The sequence below is a fragment of the Salvelinus fontinalis genome, chromosome 30 (genome assembly GCF_029448725.1).
Source record: "Salvelinus fontinalis isolate EN_2023a chromosome 30, ASM2944872v1, whole genome shotgun sequence".
Classification (NCBI taxonomy): domain Eukaryota; kingdom Metazoa; phylum Chordata; class Actinopteri; order Salmoniformes; family Salmonidae; genus Salvelinus; species Salvelinus fontinalis.
In genome coordinates this window covers 14,812,203-14,834,214 of record NC_074694.1, presented here as the reverse complement: position 1 = coordinate 14,834,214, position 22,012 = coordinate 14,812,203, and the positions used below count along the sequence as shown (strand labels likewise).

Below are 22,012 nucleotides of genomic sequence, written 5' to 3'. Positions count from 1 at the left end.
CAATGGAACACAGGTCGCTCTCACGTGAACGCGCATGACCAGCTGGTCATGCCACTCTGGCAGACCTCTGACTCATTAAGCTCCCATTCCCCCCTCCTTCACAGTAGAAGCATCAAACAAGGTTCTAAAGACTGTTAACATCTAGTGGAAGCCTTATGAAGTGCAATATGACCCCATAGACACTGTATATTCGATAGGCAATGACTTGAAAAACTACAAACCTCAGATTTCCCACTTCCTGGTTGGATTATTTCTCGGGTTTTTGCCTGCCATATGAGTTCTGTTATACTCACAGACATCATTCAAACAGTTTTAGAAACTTCAGAGTGTTTTCTATCCAAATCAACTAATAATATGCATATATTAGCAACTGTGCCTGAGTAGCAGGCAGTTTACTCTGGGCACTTTATTCATCCAAGCTACTCAATACTGCCCCCCAGTCCCAAAGAAGTTAATCAGGCCCATCTGTGCATAGTTCATACCCCCTCATCAATTTTTGACGTAAGGATCAGAACAAGGGGGAAACCATACCATTGACAGTAATTGATTCAGTGTCTAATAAAGTCTGCGATGATGGTCACCTTTGGTACTTTTGTATTCTACCATCACAAACCACCATGGTCTGTGACAGCCAACAGACCCTGGGGTCATTATAAGGGTCTCAAGGTGTATTATAATTCCTCATGGTCTAATAGTAGAATCACCAAGGCACATCTAACCATCCCTCTCACTGCAGCGCTGTGCATCATGTTTCTCTGTGGTGTCATATACAGTACATTGCAAGATGAAAAATGATGAGCCCGTGATTTAATTTTCCTACATAATTCCTTTTATTTTCATCTCACGGTCCTTCAGCATTTTGACAAAGCATGACACAGCATGACACAGCTTTTGATGGCACTCAATTCTAAGTATGATATTTGCAATTTGCCTATTCATAAAGGCATAATGGACACATATCAGCAATACTGCTACTAATAATACTGCTCAATGATTTGCTATCACTTTATTTTACAGTGCTGTTCCCACTGGTATTTGAAAATATTCTGGTACTTTCTTAACCTAATTCTTAACCTAATTCAACACAATAGTTAACTACCTGGGACCAACCATTGCCCAGGGGTTTTGATTTTGTGAATGTGTACTAATGAAAAAACATTATTGTGTAACTGTCATTTACCATGCAATTTGCTAATAATAATTGTAAGTAAATAAAAGGTCATTTCTGTACCGTAAAATAAAGTGCCACCAGTTATTTAGTTACTGTATTATAGTATACAGTCCTATAGTAAATTAATCCAATGTTTATATGCAGGGGTGAAAAGTAGATTTTCTTCATGCTACAGGACCTCCTGCGCATGCACCAAAAAAAATGTATTGGCAAAAGAGTGGTCCTGTACGTTCTGCCCGGGAAAACCCCGGCTAAACTAGAATATTGTACGTCAGGGGTCGGCAATAGGTTTAGCTTTGGGCCAATTTATTTTTCAGCTAAAAATCGGAGCAAGAGAACATAATAGTAGCCCAATTCATAGGCCTATGCTACAAATTAAACACAAATTAAACACATCTGATTTACTACCAAGTGCCAAGCTTCCTCTAGAAGCAACATCAGCACAAGAACTGTTCGTTGGGTTCCATAGCCGAGCAGCCGCACACAAGCCTAAGATCCCCATGTGCAATGCCAAGTGTCAGCTAGAGGGGTGTAAATCTTCCCGCCATTGGGCTCTGGAGCAGTGGAAATGCGTTCTCTGGAGTGATGAATCATGCTTCACCATCTGGCAGCCCAATGGACGAATCTGGTTTTGGCGGAAGCCAGGAGAATGCTACCTGCACGAATGCATAGAGCCAATTGTAAAGTTTGGTGGAGGAGGAATAATGGTCTGGGGCTGTTTTGCATGGTTCAGGCTAGGCCCCTTAGGTCCAATGAATGAATGGCTTAACGCTACAGCATACAATGACATTCGAGACAATTCTGTGCTTCCAACTTTGTGGCAACAGTTTGGGGAAGGCCCTTTCCTGTTTCAGCATAGCATTGCCCCCATGCACAAAGCGAGGTCCATACGGAAATGGTTTGTCAAGATCGGTGTGAAAGAACTTGACTGGCCTGCACAGAGCCCTGATCTCAACCCCATCGAACACCTTTGGGATGAATTGGAACGCAGACTGTGATCCAGGCGTAATCGCCCAACATCAGTGCCTGACCTCACTAATGCTTTTGTGGCTGAATGAAGTCCTCTCAGCAATGTTCTAACTTCTAGTGGAAAGCCTTCCCAGAAGAGTGGAGGCTGTTATAGCAGCAAAGGGGAGACCAACTCCATATTAATGGAGCAGGTGTCCACGTGCAGGTGTCCACGTACTTTTGATCATGTACAGTAGTGTAGCTGCCTGGGTTTAAACATATTCTCTTTTCAGAAAGTGACAAGCTCAATTAATAGGGACAGAATAGCAAAGTACATTTTTTGTGTCCTCGAATATTGAAGGCCACAGCTCAGCCTCAGAATGTCATAGAGATGAATCAATATATCCCATTATGTATCAGAGTAAAATCTTGTCTGGGCATTTTAAAGCTTGTTTCTAGCATAAGGCTTCACGGACTTCAGCATTGTTATAGAACGCTTTATATTATCTAACAATAGGTGTCCTTTTCGGCCCTGTTCTTTAAGAAAGGATATGCCATACCCTCATTCAATTTGAGCCCTGGTTTTAACCAAACACATCAAGCCATCTCAGACTACACAGAGTGCATGGTGACAGTACTGGAGGATTTGGCTGTACCGACAAATCTATGGATAGCATAACCTCGTCTGTCAAACAGGTAGGCCTACCTCTTATTTTTTGAATAGGAAGGAATAGGCTCCAACACAAAGCCCTCTTGTTGTTAGTGAAGTCAAATTCAAATGAAAGCAATTGTTGAAATGAATTACTTTCAGCACCATTTACTGTCCACCTCTGTTTGATTATGTTGTAGCAACTCCAAAGTTGATGTCTGCCCATTTTGCCTTTTTAGTTAACTTTCTCCTGCACTCTCTCTGCTCATTAATAAGTTAATGTTTTAAAAAGTGTCTGTCTCATGACATTGTAATATGTCTCCAGTCTAGGGGCTACAGAACAACGTCATAGGGTACTACTCTTTCTACCTTAGGCTTCATAATTGATGTTAAATTAATTTGATGGAGCGTTGGTGGAGCGCCGCAGCGCTGCGTCTCCAACAGCACCCTGGAGGGATGCGCTGAGTATGGACAAGCTAAATATTTTGCACCCCTGCGTTTGACAAAGTGGGCACTGCTTAGCATGGGGCAGCATCTATATAGCCCTATTACCACTGGGTGAGAGAAGTTATCATTGTTTTATGGCAGAATAATGTGACGTATGTGTTGTTGGATGTGCGTCTTGGTGAGTTTAGCTCAGAAAATGCTGCCCTTGTTAAACTGCCGCACTAGGTGGCTCCCAAATCCTGCCTAATGGGCAGACCGGCAGTGGGGTCTAATCCTGCCTAATGGGCGGGCCGGCCGTGGGGCCTAATCCTGCCTAACTGGCGTGCCGGCCGTGGGGGCCTAATCGTGCCTAACTGGCGTGCCAGCCGTGGGGGCCTAATTCTGCCTAACGGGTGGGCCGGCCGTGGGGCCTAGTCTTGCCTAATGGGCAGGCCGGCCCTGGGGCCTAATCCTGCCTAATGGGCGGACCGGCCTTGGGGCCTAATAGAATTATATTTAGAATCCCTGTTAGTTCAATAACATCTCTGTGGGCATAGTCATAAACATGTGTCATCTGACTTTTAATGTAGGATAAACACAAGTCATGATGTTTTCATCTGATTGTCAATCACTTCAAAGGGCTCCTTTACTAGGCTACCCGTGCACGTTCATCCACACACAACATATTTCCAGCCTCCAAACAAAATAATGAATGGAAAGAGACTTCTGTAACACAAAACACCACAAAGTTTAATAACATTTGGCGATTGTCATTAAGCCAGAATTAACGTCACCGCTGCTGTCCGCGCGTGTCTCGGGTTCGGCCACTCATCTCTGCCTTGGCAAAATGTCAGTGTTCTCATCGAACCACATTGAATTTTGGAGCGTAGGATACCACCCATTTTCAAGTCCAGTTTTCATGCCTCTGACATGCGGTAATGATGAATAATGGTCTAATGTCCTACAGTTTTCTTGACATTTTCTTTTCATTATTGTGATAGGATCATGTTTTACAGGTACGGTGTACTCCCACGTACTGGGCCGTACAACCTTACTTTCACCCCTGGTTATATGAGATCTTTCATGTATTAGGGTTATAGAAGTTGCATTGTGTACTTTTGAAAGGATGGGCAGAAAGCCAGCACATATTCCACCAGAATAAATTATTTACAGCCATATTATCTTAAAACAACCTCAGGTCAGGATTACGCAAGATGTCTCTCTTTTCGTCCTTGTACTGCACAAATCCTGCATAGCCTACCAACCGTGACTTCACAGGGTTACCAATTGGGCAATTAATAACCATCAATCAGAATGATCCTCGCTGTCTCCGAGGGGAGACATATACACAGCAAGATACTAAAGAAAACATGTAGCAACTATGGCAATTCTTCTCAGGAAGAATGACCTTTGTGACTGTGAGACAGTAGCTAACAGCATGGTAGCAATATCCATAGCAGATGAACATGTGTTCTCTCAGATTCATAATCAATTAAGAAGGCTCAGGACTTTTTGTCTGCCATTTCTCCATCTCAGGTGTAAAGTGATATTTTAGGAGGGAATATAATTTCCCAGAGTCCATGCAAGTGCCACAGAAAGAAGGGTTTGCAGGGCTGCCATTCTCCTTCAGTCCCTTGGAAAGAAATGCTATTAGTTTCCATGGAGACGATGCTCTTGTACATATTAGCATACTATCACAATATCACTTCTATTCTGTTTCGTTGCTATGGTAAAGTAGTCCATCACGTATGTTTCTTTAGTTTTGTTTCTTTTAGTGGAAGGTCAACGTTTTCCATCTTTCAGTCATGAGTGTCCAACTATTTCCTTGGACTTCCGTATCTTGTACACAAACACTACAGTCCCCTTGAGACTCACATCTCAAGTAACTGCACCCCCAAAAAAGAAAAAACAGCCACTCTATTTGAAATTAGTACTGTATTGTGAGGATGAGGCCGAAGTAGCTCATTGTGTTTTTCTCTGGATAGGGATGATGCTGAATAAAAATATGAATGGCCCAGTTGGCCGAATAAAAATATCCTGGTTCAACTCAGTATGATATTCCTTACAACAGATGGAGGCAATATAATTATCATGATGTGACTCCTTCCAGCTTTCACTGTTGGCAATAAGTCTGGACAAGACATGTGGCCTAAAATGTACATTGGACGCATTTGACATAACACTGTCCACAGCTGTAAAAAAAAAACACTATCAAATTGTTTTGAAGTGGTGTTAAAGTGAAAGCATATGGGTAACTGACAAAATAAAGGAAACACTTGAGTAAATGAAGGATACAAAGTATATTGAAAGCAGGTACTTCACACAGATGTGGTTCCTGAGTTAATTAAGCAAAATTAACATCCTATCATGCTTAGTGGTCATGTATAAAAATGCCCAGTTGCCTATTATTTTGGCCACCACGGCTGGAGGAAATCTTAGTGACTTTGAAAGAGGGGTCTCAAAGGAGTACAGGGGGTGTAAAGTGTGTGTTCGTGTGTGTGTGCGTGCGTGCGTGTGTCTCAGTAACCAGATCTCAACCCAATCGAACAATTATGGGAGATTCTGGAGCGGTGGCTGAGACAGAGTTTTTCACTGCCATCAACATAACACCAAATGGTGAATTTCTTGGGTTGCATTCCTCCAATAGAGTTCCAGACACTTGTAGAATCTATGCCAAGATGCATTGAAGCTGTTCTGGTGGCTCGTGGTGACCCAACGCCCTATTAATATACTTTATATTGGTGTTTCCTTTATTTTGGCATTTACCCATATATACAGTACCTCGTCAGGCTAAGGTTGTTTATCAAGTATTTTCTTGGAATCACTTGTGACCCTAGTGCCAGAAAAATGAGGTCAAGTTGTTAACAGCATATTATCTTCCAGAAGACCACTTCTCTTAGATGATATTACCGTGACAACGCAAAGGCTAGAGTGGTTTTGGCTTGGGCTCTACTCTCCAAGGACTTCACCCCACTTGATTTATCTGTGTGGGTTTCTAGTTAAGTGAGTGTAGTGTCCTAGCCTGCATTGATAATTTAATTTGAAAGTCTGTTTGTAGGCGATTGTAGTGTATGGCGTCAAAAGATTGGCGTTCTAGGTTGTGGTGTTAGATGTCTTTAAAAATGTACGGTGTTGGAGAATCTTGTGCTACTTAACCAATCATTAATCTATTTTACGTAATGCTATCTAGATTTAGATCTGTTGGTTGATGCTTCAAGCATCTGCTGTAGAGTGATCTTAATTAAGAATTCATTTTCATCTTGATTTAATTATCTAAAGTTCAACCTAATTGAGTTTCCATTTGTTCTGTATTTTTCCTTGCCTCCCTTTGTGTCACGGTCCCTGTGTTTTGTATAGAGAATGAATTTTATGACAGGAGCTGAACATTTTTAAAACCATGGTGTACTGTGTATTTAGAAGATTACCTAATGCGCACTAGGATTACTTTGATACACAATCCCACTTTCATCATAATAGCTACCTGAGCTCAGCCCTCATTTCTGTAGTAAACATTATCTGTTTGTATTCAGACACAACCATGGGTTCAGCAAGATCAGCAAGAGGGCCAAGTGCAGCAATTTTCTATTATAATTTCCCCCCAGGGCATTCTGGGTTTTAGTGTTCAGTTGTTGTTGTTCCCTTGAGATGTGTGTTTCATGGGGTGTGTGGCTCCTCAATGTGCAGCTTCTTGGACCAGCTCCAGGTTTATAATTAATGCTGCCTCCGAATCATCTATGGCGAGACCACCTGAGTCAGACGTATTGAGACGAAAAAGGGGGGGATAAACAGCCATAGTTCTTTATTAGCAGTCAACAGCTTAATGAAATCGTCACAGGTTTGTTCACGGTTTCATGCATCAGCGTATTGTCTAAAGCTATTTTCTGAGGAATGTGTCCCGCCGAGGCACAAAAGGCAGGTATTTAAATACATTAGCTTTGGGTATCCAGCCTATTGAAAAAACGCATTCGGGTGAAAATGAGTTAAGTGAGCTAGGATGAAAACTACCCTGTGGGATTGATCTTCAAACTTCCACTCTGTGCACTGATCTTTAGAAAAAGCTAGGCTGTACCTACCTTGCTTTAGTAGGCTAAACGTCTCTCTCATAATATAGGCCATGGCCTCTGATTAATTGAATCATGGCCCCCTGACATTTAATGTTTGCTGAAGTGGTATGGACGTTTGTACAGGTTGGTAGAGCTAGACTTCCCCTATGGACTTTACCTTCGTAAGATCCATCTGTCTGAGCCCGAGGAGCCTTTAAATCAGGATGACTGCGGCAGAAAGAACTGCCTTGGTTTGACAATTTACTCCCATGTTCTTTCAATGAAGATAGTAGTTTTACTCAACTCAGAGCATACATTCCAGATGAATAAGTAATTGTCAGTTTGATTAGATTTGTAGACTGCATCTGACTGGAATTGAAATGAGGTTGACGACAAGGTCTGGCTTGGCTTCACTAACAAGCTCGCTCAGGCGGTATACACAACAGGAGACTGAGGAGCGAAACACTTTGGCACACCCCATTTTTAGCTAAATATAACAGTGTGAAGTTTCCATATACACCCTCTGCAGTGCCAACTAGTTCACAATACAGATCTTAAGATAGCACAGTACAATCAACACTTCATTAGGCATTGCAAATTATCATAGTTTTTATTTTTGTGCAAATGATCATAGGTGTGGCCCTCTTCACATTGTATATTTGGTCAGTTTACATTTGACAAACATTTGACAAAATGCTGTGATTAAAAAAGATGATTTCCCTGTACGGTGCTGTGCCAAGAGTGGGCTGTAAAAGGGGAGTTAAAGAATCGAAATTAAACAAATACAAAATAATTTCAGGGGACTCAGAATCAAGCCAGGCAGGTATAATAATGTCTAATAGGCTGTTGTTGGAATAATAAACTCAATCTGGCTACAGCTGGGTAGTAGTTTCCAAATTATGGAGGCAAAATCAACATCCATGAAAGAAAATCCTATTTACTTTAGTGATCACACTGAATTAGACCACACAGTAGACTGGAAATGTGAGAGCGTACCACATCTAATTCCATCTTAAAGTATTCACTTATTGATTCTGTTTATGCATTTGTCAGGAACCATGCATAATGTGTGTTGCACCACTTAAATTCATTTCTATCTAAGGTGCTTTCATATTGGGCCTTGTATACCGTACACATGACATTTCTTTAGTTTGCATGCACACCTACAAAATACCATAAGTACCTGAATTTTGAAAGGGCAAGGGGATTTCTTAAGCAGGGAATAGATCACATCTCCTATACATACATTTACAGAATCACAAACATGATTGCCGGACTGAGTGCAGCATTCAGTCACATGTTTCCACATTCAAAACACAGGAGTTACATTTTGAATGTGTATCATGAAGGAGGATTTTCATGTGTGTGTTCACAGAACAAGACAGTTCACAGTGACCTTGAGTTCTATTGAAGTGAGCTTCAGTCCAACTACCACTGCAATGTAATTACTAGTGAATTTCATAAGTTCAAGCAGCCTCTCTTTGATCACTACAGAAGCGAGAAATGAAAGAGCTTGTGTTACGAAACCACCTAGCTAGCCTACTGATTTTGCTACACTCGCTAAGTCTAGGGGTCCTAGGCCTACAGTTGCTAAAGTGTCTGTAAGCTGATTTAGTCTGTGCATTTACATAAACAATCAGGCCATGTTGTGTGCATGAGACAGAAAACGTATGGACCATCTCAGTCTGGACTCCTTGGATGGCCAGGCCAAGTAGATTATTATGAGTTCAGTTTCTGGTGACGAAAACAAATCTATACAAAAAAGAAAACGACAAAAAGGTATGCCTAGAGAGATAACACAATACAACCACTGGTAGGCCGAGAGGCTCCTGTCCACGTCTCTCTCACTGATTGCCTATCCCTGATTGGCCACACCTGTATGCTTATTAAGGCTTGTCACCTGCCACCTGGGACTGGGTTGTGGAAGTGGTAGTGTCCTGTCTATTTATGTGCTAACACTAGCCCCTCATATCATAACAACAGCTTCTCCCAAAAATAGTATATTTGGTTCATTTTGTAGCATGACGCACATGCACTTAAAAAAAATAAAAAAATAAAGAGAATAAAGCACACTATCATCATGGTTGGACAACCCTGTCAATTTACCATGCATGAGTCTAGGGAACTTAGTCATATGATCTTGCTCCCTTGTGACGTGCCAAACATTAAATTGTACACAGCGTTAGGCGAAGAGGGAAAGATGCTTGTGTGATTCAGCATCAGCATCACAGTGCCGTGAGTGAGATTAATTGGACTCACGCCAGTCAGTAAGTGTGTTGCTGAGTTTGCTGCAGAGTTTGGGGAGGGAATGTGCACCATGGTTCATTGTGTACATAATGAGCCTCTTACAGTGGTGTCAACCCGTGTTAACAGCGTTCAGATCCTCAGCGCCAGGAAGCTGGTCTTCAGGCACAGAAGGTTTGTGGTGATGGATTGGAGGGGGGCTAGCATCTGCAGATGCTGTTGGAATGGCAGTTTGGATGTCTGAATGGCTCATTAGAAAACAATAGAATCCACAATGTGCCATACGTCTCCCAATCAAAGAGTGGAATTGAGAGAGAGCACATTTTCTGCCAAATAACAGAGAAACATGTTGCTGTTGCTAGGATTTATTTGGTGGAGAGAATAGTACACACTATACACTGAGTGTATAAAACATTAGGAACACCTGCACATCCACGACATAGACTGACCAGGTGAATCCCGGTGAAAGCTATAGATCCCTTATTGATATCCACTTCAATCAGTGTAGATAAAGGGGAGGAGACAGGTTAAAGAAACATTTTTAAGCCTTGAGACAATTTAAACATGGATTGTGTATGTGTGCCATTCAGAGGGTGAATGTGCAAGACAAAATATTTAAGCGCCTTTGGGCAGGGTATGGTGGTAAGTGCCAGGCGCACCAGTTTGAGTGTGTCAAGAACTGCAACAATGCTGGGTTTTTCACACAACAGTTTCCCATGTGTATCAAAACTGGTCCACCACACAAAGGACATCCTGTCACGTTCTGACCATAGTTCTTTTGTGTTTTCTTTGTTTTAGTGTTGGTCAGGACGTGAGCTGGGTGGGAATTCTATGTTGTGTGTCTAGTTTTCCTGTTTCTGTGTTTGGCCTAATATGGTTCCCAATCAGAGGCAGGTGTTAGTCGTTTGTCTCTCATTGGGAGCCATATTAAGGTAGCCTGTTTTGTGTTGGGTTTTGTGAGTGGTTGTCTTCTGTCTTTGTGTTCATTGCACCAGATAGGACTGTTTCGGTTTTGCCACATTTGTTATTTTGTGTTGTGTTCATGTGTTCATACCACCCTGCATACCACTGCTGGCTTGCTTCTGAAGCTAAGCAGGGTTGGTCCTGGTCAGTCCCTGGATGGGAGACCAGATGCTGCTGGAAGTGGTGTTGGAGGGCCAGTAGGAGGCACTTTTTCCTCTGGTCTAAAAAATATCCCAATGCCCCAGGGCAGTGATTGGGGACACTGCCCTGTGTAGGGTGCCGTCTTTCGGATGGGACGTTAAACGGGTGTCCTGACTCTCTGAGGTCATTAAAGATCCCATGGCACTTATCGTAAGAGTAGGGGTGTTAACCCCGGTGTCCTGGCTAAATTCCCAATCTGCCCCTCAAACCATCATGGTCACCTAATAATCCCCAGTTTACAATTGGCTCATTCATCCCCCTCCCCTCCCCTGTAACTATTCCCCAGGTCGTTGCTGCAAATGAGAATGTGTTCTCAGTCAACTTACCTGGTAAAATAAAATAAAATAAATAAAAATGTTCAGTTGTTTATTATTAAATCATGGACACTAACTACGCTGCGTCTTGGTCCGATCCCTGCTACACCTCCTCTTCAGACGAAGAGGAGGAAGGCTGCCGTTACACATACAGCCAACTTGACACAACTGTGGGAAGCATTGGAGTCAACATGGGCCAGCATCCCTGTGGAACGCTTTCGACACCTTGTAGAGTCCATGCCCTAACGAATTGAAGCTATTCTGAGGGGAAAGGGGGGGTTGTCTCAGGGGTTAGTTGTCTCAGGGGTTGGTTGTCTCGGGGGTTGGTTGTCTCGGGGGTTGGTTGTCTCGGGGTTGGTTGTCTCGGAGGTTGGTTGTCTCGGGGTTTGGTTGTCTCAGGGGTTGGTTGTCACAATGCATATTACTCCCAATATAGAGGGTGCTGTGTAATATTTTTAAGGTTAAAATGTGTGAATTATTTGAAAGAACTCATCCAACTGGTCAATTCATGTCAGCATGTAAAAACATTGAGGTGAGGGGAATTTGGATTTTTCATAGGTGAAAGTTTAAAAAAAATTGTCTTGGTATTTTCTTTATAAATGTTTGAATTATAGGAGTATCCATGAATAATTGTGTTTTTTGAAAAGAGGAACGGGATAGCCACATTCAAAACCCAATACTTTAGTTGTTAGGTCAAGCCATGTGGTACCTGGCATCTTAGGGTGTTTTCACACATAGTTCTGAGCTACAGTTTGAATCAGAGTTCAACTATTTGTTACATTGTATTTTTTTCATATGGTCCGGTTGGTTTCACATTGCAAAATGTCAAACAAACTAAAATGTCTAAACAAAACCACGTGTTCATGCAAGTAATTTGTTTATCCTATTGGTGAACAGAATCTCATGTTAACTCCATCTATGATTATCAAGAAGCATGAATTGTGTCCCAAACTTCATATTACTTCCGCTTTGGTTTTCCAACAACATGCGGGAGGAAACAGCGCAATATATTCAGTAGCCTACATATTCAGTAGCCTATATATTCATTCCTATATATTCAGTAGCCTATATATTCAGTAGCCTATATATTCAGCAGCCTAAATATTCAGCAGCCTATATATTCAGTAGCCTATATGTTCAGTAGCCTATATATTCAGCAGCCTAAATATTCAGCAGCCAATATATTCAGCAGCCTATATGTTCAGCAGCCTATATGTTCAGTAGCCTATATATTCAGCAGCCTATATATTCAGTAGCCTATATATTCAGTAGCCTATATGTTCAGTAGCCTATATATTCAGTAGCCTATATATTCAGTAGCCTATATATTCAGTAGCCTATATATCCAGTAGCCTATATATTCAGTAGCCTATATATTCAGTAGCCTATATGTTCAGTAGCCTATATATTCAGTAGCCTATATATTCAGTAGCCTATATATTCAGCAGCCTATATATTCTGTAGCCTATATATTCAGTAGCCTATATATTCAGTAGCCTATATGTTCAGTAGCCTATATATTCAGCAGCCTATATATTCAGTAGCCTATATATTCAGTAGCCTATATATTCAGTAGCCTATATATTCAGCAGCCTATATATTCTGTAGCCTATATATTCAGTAGCCTATATATTCAGTAGCCTATATGTTCAGTAGCCTATATATTCAGCAGCCTATATATTCAGTAGCCTATATATTCAGCAGCCTATATATTCAGTAGCCTATATATTCAGCAGCCTATATATTCAGCAGCCTATATATCCAGTAGCCTATATATTCAGTAGCCTATATATTCAGTAGCCTATATATTCAGTAGCCTATATATTCAGCAGCCTATATATTCAGCAGCCTATATATTCTGTAGCCTATATATTCAGTAGCCTATATATTCTGTAGCCTATATATTCAGTAGCCTATATATTCAGTAGCCTATATATTCAGCAGCCTATATATTCTGTAGCCTATATATTCAGTAGCCTATATATTCAGCAGCCTATATATTCAGTAGCCTATATATTCAGCAGCCTATATATTCAGTAGCCTATATATTCAGCAGCCTATATATTCAGTAGCCTATATATTCAGCAGCCTATATATTCAGTAGCCTATATGTTCAGTAGCCTATATATTCAGCAGCCTATATATTCAGTAGCCTATATATTCAGTAGCCTATATATTCAGCAGCCTATATATTCTGTAGCCTATATATTCAGTAGCCTATATATTCAGCAGCCTATATATTCAGCAGCCTATATATTCAGCAGCCTATATATTCAGCAGCCTATATATTCAGTAGCCTATATATTCAGCAGCCTATATATTCAGTAGCCTATATATTCAGTAGCCTATATGTTCAGTAGCCTATATATTCAGTAGCCTATATATTCAGTAGCCTATATATTCAGCAGCCTATATATTCAGCAGCCTATATATTCTGTAGCCTATATATTCAGTAGCCTATATATTCAGTAGCCTATATATTCAGTAGCCTATATATTCAGCAGCCTATATCCCAAGTTTTGCCAATCTCCCCTAATCTCATCGAATGCGCTCATAAATGCACTGCTACTCACAGAATGTTTCAGATATACAGTATCAAGTTATTGTAGGCTACTGTGTGCATTTCATAAAATGCTCTCAGTCAAACAACCGCTAATACTGCACGCCTCTGGTTCTTTTCCTATGTTTGGTCCGGACTGTGTTCTCACCTCCAGCGAACCGTACCACGGTACTAATGGACCGAGACCACCCTTTTTAAACGAACCACGTGCGTTGTTTGGTGCGCTCCCGAGTGCAGAGAGTGTTCACACCAGTCCAAACGTTTGTTGCATGGAATGTGGGGTTGGTTGTCCCTATCAACGCCATCATAACCATTGTCACTTTTACAATACAATAAATCCCAAGGTCTTTTCTGCTGTTGCTATGAAGACCTAATTTCCCAGTAAACATGAACACTTTTGGCCGACGACAAATGTGTTGGGAATATGTAGTGTGGAGAGCGTTGGGAAGATGTGTTTGGAGAGCTTTGCACATTGGGAAGACATTGTCGAGACATCAGAATTGAATGTTGATGCCTGGCCGACATAAAAACAATGTAGAACTGTAGAATTTAGAATGCCGGCATTCTACACACATCTGTAAGACATCTTGCCAATTAGCAAACAATGTCTAAACTGCATCTTCTCAATGCATTATATACTGTATACAGTATGTCTGTTGGGCAGCGGTATCTCTGCTATGTGGGTTTGTAGCCTCTCTCACCCCACAATGGGTCTGGGTGTCACAAGTAGACAGAGTATGTTTTATTGCTTATAACTACATGTTGGAATAAGATATGAGGAATAAAAAGGGTCCCTATTTCAACCCAAGACCTTGGTCTTTCTATTAATGTTGAAAAGAGATATACTGGTGCTTAGAAAATACACACAAGAGTAAAAAGTGTGACAACCAACCCTGGTCTCTCCTGGTCATTTGGATGTAATGACTTCTGTCTATGTCGATCATTCAACTACTTATTTGTACAGTAGGCCTACTGCTTTCTACTGAATTGTGAAACAAATACACAGATTTCTAGAAATCCATTCCCAGGTTGATGCTCACACAGCGTGCCATAAAACTAAATTATTAAAGAAATCCATGTGCTCCCAGCTCTCCAGCAACGTTGAACTTTTCAGCCATTCCCATCAGTGAGTGACCGTGCTATGCTTTGAGGCATCAGCCGTGCTGTTCTGCTTGGAGTAACTGTCTGAGAGGATCTCCTCACTGGGTGAGCAGCCAGAGGCTGACTGTCCAGGTAAGTGCTTGGCAAAAGGCACTTGTCATGTGCAGTCGTGCTCTATACCACGCAATTTTCTAAAGGTCTTTGACACGTGTTTGCTGTTCTCAGATCGCATTACTGCTGGTGGGTTCCTACATTAAGTCACATCTTAAAGTAAATTGTCAAGTCTCTCCCCGTCTGCTTTTTAAGTGAATAAACAACTTGGCTTTAGGAATGGACTGTATTTAAGTTGCTAGATGTGTTAGATATGACTAGCAACAGGTTAATAAAAAAAAAAAACAATCAAGATATTTGCCCAGTTCGATCAGTGTGGAAGATTCTGTGGTAACACTTCATTTTGTGTCTCTCTGGTTCTACTTTGTCAATTTGAACATATTGTTGTTTTCAGAGAAGGAAATACAAAACATCACATTACTGTTTTACCCATGGCTAAGCAACAATTGTATTTGATATCTTGGCACATCGAGATTAAAAAAGCTCATTTAATGCTGGTGTCTAGTTTTTGATCACTGATACAGCCGTTTCACGGTAATACCAATGTCCACTTTCTCTCTAGAGAAAGAAAGGCAGACTTAGATGAAATAGTGTGGTCTGTCAGGAGTTGGGAAAAGCTCCTTGTTAAAAGAAGGGGCAAACTGTAGTGTAGGACTCCCTCTGTTTAAGCATGAATGCAGAGGTGCTAGAGCCTGTAGTACTAGTTCAGCTTTAGAGTTTCTATTCCCTATCAGATTTTTTATTTTTATTTAACTAGGCAAGTCAGTTAAGAACAAATTCTTATTTACAATGACAGCCAAGGAACAGTGGGTTAACTGCCTTGTCCAGGGGCAGAACGCCAGATTTTTTTCCTTGTCAGCTCAGGGATTCGATCTAGCAACCTTTCAGTTACTGGCCCAGCGCTCTACCTGCTAGGCTACCTGCCACCCCAAAATGGCAGGTAGATAAATGTGAAAAATCCTGCAGCCTTGGCACACACTAGCTGTCTGACAAATCAGACTCATAAGTCACTGCCGTTGGAATAATGTCCATGTCCATAAAGTTCAAACACTCCTTAATGAATGCAGAATATCTGATAAAGGTATTTTATACTTGAAGACATTCCAAAATGATGGAAAGCAACAAAAAAAAAGAATTGAATTGCACCCTCTCATCTGTCAATGCTTTCTGACCATCAATTCCCATAGGACGAGGTGGTGAGGAGTTCATGTGTCACACCCACATGCATGCACACACCTTTTTTTGCCAGGCAGTGAGCCATTAATGTCTGAACAATAGAGTAATGATATGATACTTTTGGATGGCTCCCAAAGGTAGACTTCACTTCGTAAGAGAAAACAAACTGACTCAGAAGTCACACTTAAATGTCAGAGGCCAAGTCAGAACTGGTCAGGTCACAATTTAATGTCTCAAAAACAACTCCAGTGCTTAGTGCACTGTGAAGAACGCCACATCAATGGTCAAAAGTTGCTCTCCACTATTGATTGTCATCATTACCAGTGAAGAATTGCGAACATCACTATTGGAAAGGCTAAGACAGTCTTTAGTGACTTCTCAAGCCTTAATAATTAGACTTCTGCTACTGCTCTGGTGTCCAATCCTGTTATCTTAGACTGACAATGTGGGAACATTGAGCCCAAATTCTGTTTACCAGACTTTAGTATTTGACATTGACAAGAAGACGACTCCAAGATGAACCTGTTGATCTCTGAAAAAAATATCATTTTTAAGATGAGGAATTCTATGCAAGCGGCCTTCAGTGAAAGAAAAAGGCATATTATTTTGCCATCAATCTCCACAGATAAAATAACACATTCAAAAACACTCTTTGTTTTGACCAAGCCTTATCTTAATGCTATGTTTTTATGTCAGTATAAACTGCTGAAATACTGATACAGTGCTTCTCAGGCGCACATAAAGCCTCAGTAAGGATTTTCTGATGCTGGCCAATACATACAGTATAGGGAGCTAAATGTAAAACATGCATGAGGTAATGGCAACTGTTACAGCTCTGTTGAACTGGATGAACACAGAATGAATGTGGTTGAACAGTTGATGACCCCTTCATTAATGGTGGACAAATGCATGGCCTACTGTTCCCAGTTCAAAATGTTGTTGGTGTGCGAGATGGACCACACTCTGGGCTTAGAGTTGGAGCAGATGGCTGGAAAGTTGTATAGTACCTTCCCACTGGGCACAGATGTCAGTTTAACGTCTAGTTTTGATTTATATTTGGTTGAGTTGCCAACGTATGTGAATTTTTACGTGAAATCAATAATATTATGTCACCATATCACTGGATTTAGGTTAAAAGTTGGGTGAAAAATCTACGAAAATGCCCTTACGACTTTTTTGCAAATCCAATTAGTTTTCCACGTTGATAAAATGTCATCGCATAGATTTTTTTGTTGAAATGACATGGAAACAACGTTGATTAAACCAGTTTTTGTCCAGTGGGTTATTAAAGATATTCACTTGAAGTTGGTAATGGAGCTCCATAAGAATCTCCCTTGTGTTAAATTTGTACTAAGGATTCTCTGAAGTTGTAACACGACGTGGCTTGCTACTTGGCTATCTCTTTAAGATGTTTTCCATCCAGGTTTGCTTTATCTTTCAGAATTCCAATAGCATATTGGTTTTCTATCAGTTAGTGACATCATTCCATTGTTTCTCCTCCATGTTGCCCTGAAAGGGACAAGCAGCTTTATATTTCTGATTTGTGGAGGATATTGGAATGTCTGCCTCAGCTATCTCCGATAGACCAGTGACGGAACACTTCATTTTCTAGCGTTGTCAAGGTGCAGCGTTTGAGTGCAATCTGTTCTGGGCTCAAACAATCTCTCTCATTTCACCACTGAAAGCATCCCCTGAATGTCAACCCCCTTATACATACATTTCTACCTTGAAAGGCTTAGAATTGCCATTTAATCTTAGCTTATTTTGTCTGAATGGCACACTCTGAACAATGCCTGTGTTCCAACACAATGGCACATACACATACAGTACATACAGTGCATTCAGAAAGTATTTAGACCCCTTTCCTTTTTCCACATTTTGTTAGGTTACTGCCTTATTATAAAATGTATTAAATAGTTTTTCCCCCTTATTAATCTACACACAATACCCCATAATGACAAAGCAAAAGCTGTTTTTTTTTACAATGTTTGCTAATTTATTAAAAATAAAAAGAGAAATCAAATTTACTTAAGTATTCAGACCCTTTACTCATTACTTTGTTGAAGCACCTTATTATTATTTTGGTTAGTGTGAAAATAACAGGTATACTCCTCTCACCTGTAGATGCTTCCAGTTTGCAGTTTTCCTGCTAGGTAAATAGCGTCAACAGCGCTGGTGAATGCCATACCTTTAGCTGTAAGGCACTGGCAATTCTCTGTTAATGGTTCCAGCAGTGGTTGTTCAGATTTAGCATCTTAATTTGAGCCAGTTTTCTACAGCGGGAAATAATTATAAACATAAACATGAAATATGAATTATTATGTGGATTATATTTAATGGACATTTTTGTAGGGGTTGCAAAAAAAATGTCGTAAGGGAAAATCTAATCTGAAATTTCAAAGTGGAAATTACAAACTTCACAAGGCTTTTTAAACTTCAAATACACTACACTTTTTATATGTCCTGCATTGCAGAAAAGTTATCCTGCAACAGGGTGATCAAGTTAAGATCCTACACCTGTAGCGGCAAGGTAAAGGCAGTGATCTGTTTATGGTTCCAGTAGTGGTTGTATGACAGCTCTGCAAATCAAATCGGAGCGAGCATTGATGTATGGCTTATTTTGAGCTCAGCTATGTACAATGTGAATGGCCCACATGGCCTTGCCAGATTGTGGATTATGGGAAATCAAAGACATGGAACCATATCTTTGATGTAGCCTCACATCCCCCTGTTAAACAGTGAGAGTGCCTTGAGGGCCTGTGTGAAAGGAGGGTCCACAGCAGCCGACTGCAACCTCACAGTGTGATGACAGACAAGTAATACCAAGGCAGCGTCAGGAGACTCGAGGGTAAATGGATGCTATTGAGCGATCTTGGAGGGAGGGAGGGGTATTTGCCAAGGTTAGTAGATTTGGTGGTCTGTAAACCAATATTAGACGGGCTAGTGCTGCAGAATGATATCTCTCCAGATGTGACCTATGCAAGATGGAAGGGCAAAGGATCAGAATTGTGTTTACGGATTGAATCCCACTCGGATTGATTTGCTTTGCAGAGGGTTAAGGGACGATGGCAGTCGGTTGGCAGTCTGTTGGTGGACTGGTTTATTTAACAGGGTGTCATGGTGGATATGACCTAGCAACTAGAGACGAGCAGCATGTCACATCAGGGATGAGCATCATACCACATCAGGGAAACAAACGTGAATCCTGATACGCTAAACCCTAAAACACAAACCTCAAAAGGAAATATGTTTTTATTATGCATGAGAAAGAAAGGTTTCCATGTGATACTGGAATTCTAAAAATGATAGTCAACATAAACATACTGCTCTCTGCTAGACTCTTGCCTTAAAACTATTGTATACCGTGCCAGTCTGGCGAGACACAGTGAAGACTGTAAACCAAACAGCGGAGAGCATGGGCATATGGGAAATGGCTGAAAACGGATGACAACAAGAGATTAATTGCTGACAAAATCAGTAAATCAAGGGGAAGAAGTCCAAAGGGAAGTGGAACGGCAGCTGTACATCTCAATGGTGGGCAACCTGATGCACTTGGCAGGTGGTTGGTCTATTCTCAGTTTTCTACATCACAATGTGTGAACAATATAGCAGTGGAAACAGTACTATAAAATAAAGTGCTTCCGATGTAGGATCTTAACTTGAACCAGTTTGTTACAGCAGGAAAATATTCCTGCAGCAATAGGAAATGTGAATTATTATGTGGATTATAATTAATGGACATACACTACATGACCAAAACTATGTGGACACATACTCGTCGAACATCTCATTCCAAAATCATGGGCATTAATATGGAGTCGGTTCCCCAATTTTGCTGCTATAACAGCCTCCACTCCTCTGGGAAGGCTTTCCACTAGATGTTGGAACATTGCTGCGTGGACTTGCTTCCATTCAGCCACAAGAGCATTACTGAGGTTGGGCACTGATGTTGGGCAATTAGGCCTGGCTCACAGTCGGCGTTCCAATTCATCCCAAAGGTGTTCGATGGGGTTGAGGTCAGGGCTCTCCACAGGCCCGTCAAGTTCTTCTACATCGATCTTGACAAACCATTTCTGTATGGACCTTGCTTTGTGCACAGGAGCATTGTTATGCTGAAACAGGAAAGGGCCTCCCCCAAACTGTTGCCACAAAATTGGAAGCACAGAATTGTCTAGAATGTCATTGTATGCTGTAGCATTAAGATTTCTCTTCACTGGACCTAAGGGGCCCGAACCATGAAAAACAGCCCCAGACCATTATTCCTATTCCACCAAACTTTACAGTTGACACTATACATTGGGGCAGGTAGCGTTCTCCTGGCATCCGCTAAACCCAGATTCGTCCATCAGACCGCCAGATGGTGAAGCGTGATTCATCACTCCAGAGAACGCGTTTCCACTGCTCCAGATGTGACCTTTCCAAAAAAAAAAAGTCCTTTCCACACGCAAAGGTCTGGAGGTTGGATATGCTCTCATGCTGGTTTCAATAGTCTGAAGCAGTGGTACATGTCTTGGCTTATTCATTATTCTAGCATTAACCCAAGCATATCTAGGGTGTTATATAACAAACTTCTTAACACAGTTTTAACGGTACTAGGCTACATGGCTTATGTGTAGAAAAACACATGAAGATTTAAATGGTCTCTCTCAACATGCTGTTGACTCTCTTGACATAATTTTGGGGAGTCAGCATTATTATCATCCATACTTCCTCAAATGTAACATATTAACATACTTTTATGACTATATACTATTTGATCATAACTGTAAACTAAAACTTGAACGTTTTATTAATCTATGAACATATTTTCATTGGCATTGATTACAGACGTCTCTGGCTAAAATTGCTTTAGTGCAAGATGTTGTGACGTAAGTGACAACCCCAACTGTTGTTAAATTTAGTGTACATCTGGCGAGGTCTTCATTATACCCTGATTGAATGGTCATGAGGCAGTTTAATGGAAGAAGTAGAACATTCTCATCAATCTCACCTTGTCACAATTCAGATGTAGGATCTTAATTTGATCACCCATGTTGCAGGAGTAAACTTTTTGTGTATTTGAGGTTTAAAAAGGCTTCTGAAGTTTGTAATTCCCACTTACAAATTGCTGACCTGATCTTCCCTTACGAAAAATGAATCAACCCTTACCAAAATGTCCCTTAATGACAATCCACATAATAATTAACATTTCCTGTTGCAGCAGGATTTTTTTATCTGCTGTAGCAAACTGTCTCAAATTAAGATCATACATGTGTACTACACATCTATCTCCATGACAATGGTGAAATACAGCCTAACAGCTGTGGGGAGGAGAGAGACTGTAGGAGTGTGCGGCTTTTATTTAGAAGTTTTGCCTCCCGGCCCAGTCGGTGTCACCTCTAAATACAAAGTCTTTAGTTGCATGGTGGAAGTCCTTTTTTCAGGAAACCCCTTATTGATTTACGTCATAACCCCAGATTCTGCAATTTCGAGATAAGAGTTTATTCTAAGGCAGAATTAGTAATGCCGTGAAAGGAGCATAACGCTGCAGTCACCAAAAGGCTTCCATCTCTTTTTGTCTCTGTGTGCGGCGGTCATAAATACAATGTTAAGGTAGGCCAGGGGCCGTCATGTCCAATTAGCTACAAAACAACCTTCCTTACTGATCCTTCCCTATCTCCTTAACATTCTCAATCTATACAGTGTGTTAAAGGGATACTTTGAGATTCTGGCAGTCAAGCTGTTTTTCTAGCTAGCATATGCTACCATACCTGTAGACTTCCAGTCATTGCGCTAATACTAGTTAGCATTGGCTCACAAAACTATGTCTAACTTCCTTCATACCGCATGCAGAGACATAAAAATGGTATCCATGAGTTAATCTGACTCTGGGTAAGTAGAAGATAAATTGCTTAATTGCCAGAGTCTCGCAGTATCCCTTTAAGCAAACTAGTGTGGGGGCAGTAGGATATGAATGCTTCCCAAGGGTACGCACCAGTCAGTTACAGGGTACTGGAGTGTGTCCATATAATACAGCTTAATGTTGAAATAATTGGCAATGTATTAGAGCAAAATGTAAGAGTATTAACTTGAGTCACCTTAAATGGCTTTTTGAAGTTCCCCTGA

General features: G+C 40.9%; 1 protein-coding gene across 3 annotated transcripts in view; it reads left to right on the top strand.

The window, feature by feature from the left end:
• The window catches only part of LOC129828690 (CUB and sushi domain-containing protein 1-like), a 466,738-nt gene that overhangs the window by 61,043 nt on the left and 383,683 nt on the right, over positions 1–22,012 (top strand). The gene's annotated exons all lie outside the window — the stretch shown is intronic.